The sequence below is a fragment of the Meles meles genome, unplaced genomic scaffold, assembly GCF_922984935.1.
Source record: "Meles meles unplaced genomic scaffold, mMelMel3.1 paternal haplotype, whole genome shotgun sequence".
In the NCBI taxonomy this organism is placed as follows: domain Eukaryota; kingdom Metazoa; phylum Chordata; class Mammalia; order Carnivora; family Mustelidae; genus Meles; species Meles meles.
The window spans coordinates 33,780-37,279 of NW_025721420.1; the positions used below are offsets into that span (position 1 = coordinate 33,780).

General features: G+C 38.0%; 1 pseudogene; it reads right to left on the reverse strand.

The window, feature by feature from the left end:
• Nucleotides 1-2,802: 2,802 nt before the first annotated feature.
• Nucleotides 2,803-2,960, reverse strand: LOC123936372 (annotated as a pseudogene).
• Between the last annotated feature and the right edge of the window lie 540 nt (nucleotides 2,961-3,500).

Genomic DNA, 3,500 nt, shown 5'->3' on the forward strand with positions numbered 1-3,500 from the left:
TGCATATTGACCTTACTTGTTTCTTATTATATAGTCATTGTCTTAAAGAGTAATTATCTGATAGAAGTATTGCTATCTGAGCTTTGTCTTGGTTTCTGGTTGCGTGGAATATGTTTTTTCAGTTTGTGTGTGTCCTGACATCTGAAGTGAGTCTTCTGTAGGGTATTATGGGTATGGATGGATAATGTTTTTGTGCTTTAATTTTTGTAATTTTCTTCTTTTTATAACATTGGGATGACTTTTTTCTTCCAGCTTCTTGAAATGTAAATTGGGATTGAGATGTTTCTTATTTTTATTATTTTTTAAATTCATTTTTCTTTTTAAAATAATTTTTTATTTAAATTCAGTTAACAGTGTATTATTTGTTTCAGAGGTGGAGTTCAGTAATTCATCAGCCTTATATAATATGCAGTGCTGATATCATGTACCCTCCTTAATGTTCATCACCCAGTTACCCCTTCCCCCACCTGCAACCCTTCCAGCAGGCCTCAGTTTGTTTTCCTATAGTTAAGAGTCTCTTATGGCTTGTCTCCCTCTGATTTTTCTTGTTTTATTTTTCCCTCCCTTCCCCTATGGTCCTGTTTTTTCTTAAATTCCACATGAGTGAGACTAGAGATAATTGTCTTTCTCTGAATGACTTGACTTTGCTTATCTATATCCTCTGGTTCTATTCATATTGTTACAAATGGCAAGTTTCATTTTTGATGGCTGAGTAATATTCCATTGTGTATATCTTTATCCATTCATCTGTTGGTGGACATCGGCTCATTCCAGAGTTTGGCTATTGTGGACACTGCTGCTATAAACATTGGGGTGCAGATGCCCCTTCAGATCATTACATTTGTAATCTTGGGGTAAGTACAAGGTAGTGCAATTGCTGGGTTGTAGGTTAGGTCCGTTTTCAACTTTTTGAGGAACCTCCACAATGGTTTCCAGAGTGGCTGGACAAGTTTGCATTCCCACCGATAGTGTAAGAGGGTTCCCCTTCCACATTCTCATCAACATCTGTCATTTCCTGACTTCTTAATTTTTACGTCCCTGACCAGTGTGAGATGGTATCTCACTGTATGTTTTGTTTTTTTTTTTTTTAAGATTTTATTTGTTGGAGTGCACAAGCACACAGAGGGAGTGGCAGGCAGAGGGAGAAACAGGCTTCTTGCCAAGGAGCCTGATGCAGGACTGGATCCCAGGACCCTAGGATCATGACCTGACCCAAAGGCAGATGCTTAACTGGCTGAACCACCTGGGCATCCCTCATTGTGGTTTTGATTTGTATTTCCCTGAAGCCAAGTGTGTTGAGCAGTTTTTCATGTGTCTGTTGGTCAGTTGTATTTCATCTTTGGAGAAATGTCTATTCATGTTTTTTGCCCATATCTTGACTGGATTATTTGTTTTTTGTGTGTTGAGTTGGTAAGTTCTTTATAGATTTCAGATATTAGCCATGTATTTGGTAAAACTTTTGCAAATATTTTCTTCTATTCTGTCAGTTGTCTTTTAGTTTTGTCGAATCTTTGCTATGCAAAAGCTTTTTATCTTGATGAAGTTGCAATAGTTCATTTTGCCTTTGTTTCCCTTGCCTTTTGAAACACATATAGCGAGAAGTTGCTGTGAAGATCTCAGATTGCTGCCTGTGTTCTCCTCTAGAATTTTGATGGACTTCTGTCACACATTTAGCTCTTTCATCCATTTTGAGTCTGTTCTTGTGTATGGTATAAGAAAATGTTCCAGTTTCATTCTGCATGTGGCTGTCCAATTTTCCCCAACACCGTTTGTTGAGACGCTGGGTTTTTTTTCCCCATTAGATATTCTTTCCTGCTTTGTCATGTATTAGTTGATCAGAATTTGAGGGTCCATTTCAAGGTTTTCTATTCTGTTCCATTGATCTATGTGTCTATTTTTGTGCTAGTACTATACTGTCTTGATGATTACAGCTTTGTAGTAGAGATTGAAGTCCAGAATTGTGATGCTACCAGCTTTGGTTTTCTTTTTCAACATTCTTCTGGCTACTCAGGGTCTTTTTTGGTTCCATACAAATGTTAGGATTATTTGTTCCAGCTCTGTGTAAAATGTTGATGGTATTTTGATAGGGATTGCATTCAATGTGTAGATTGCTCTAGGTAACAGAGACATTTTCACAATATTTATTCTTCCAATCCGTGAGCATGGAATGTTCTTTTTTTTTTTTTTTTTTTTTGTCTTCTTCAATTTCTTTGAAGAGTGTTCTATAGTTTTTTGAGTACAGGTCTTTTGCATCTTTGGTTAGGTTTAATTCCTAAGTGTCTTATGGTTTTGGATGCAATTGTAAATGGGACTGACTCCTTAGTTTCTCTTTTTTCTGTCTCATTGGAGTATAGAAATGTAACTGATTTCAGTGCATTGTTTTTATATCCTGCCACTTTGCAGAATTCCTGTGTGAGTTCTAGCAATTTTGAGGTGGAGTCTTTTGGGTTATCCACAGAGTTATGTCATCTGCAAAGAATTAGAATTTGACTTCTTTCCCAGTTCAGATGCTTTTTATTTCTTTTATTTAATTGCTGAGGCTGGGATTACTAGTACTGTGTTGAACAACAGTGGTGAGAGGGGACATCCTTGTCATGTTCCTGACCTTCCTGAAAAATTGAGAGCTTTTCCTCACTAAGAATGACATTCCTTTGGGCTTTTCATAGATGGCTTTTATGATACTGAGGTATATTCCCTCTATCCCCATGTTGTGAAGAGTTTTTATCAAGAAAGGATGCTGTACTTCTGCATCTATTGAGAGGATTGTATGGCTCTTGTCCTTTCTTTTACTAATGTAGTATATCACACTGATTGACTTGCAGGTATTGAAACACCCTTGCAGCACAGGAATAAATCCCACTTGGTCGTGGTACATAATTCTTTTTTTTTTTTTTTTCAATTAGCAATAATCGCGCCTCGGATAAACCTCATTGGCTACGATACTGCCACTGCGCAAAGCTTCTTTTTTTTTTTTTAAGATTTTATTTATTTATTTGACAGAGAGAGAGATCACAAGTAGGCAGAGAGGCAGGTAGAGAGACAGGAGGAAGTAGGCTCCCTGCTGAGCAGATAGCCCCATGCAGGGGCTCGATCCCAGGACCCCGAGATCATGACCTGAGCTGAAGGCAGAGGCTTAACCCGCTGAACCACACAGGTGCCCCCGGTACATAATTCTTTTAATGCACAGTTGGATCCTGTTGGCTAGTATCTCTGTGAGAATTGTTGCATCCATGTTCATCCAGGGATATTGGTCTGTAATTCTCCTTTTTGGTGGGATCTTTGTCTAGTTTTGGGATCAAGGTAATGCTGGCCTCATAGAAAGAGTTTAAACGTTCCTTCCATTTCAATTTTTGGAACAGCTTCAGAAGAATACATATTAATTCTTCTTTAAATATTTGGTAGAATTCCAAGCCCTGCCAAAGAATTTGGGGATGCCATCTGGCTCTGGGCTCTTGTTTGTTGGAAGGTTTTTGATTACTGCTTCAACTTGCTTACTGGTT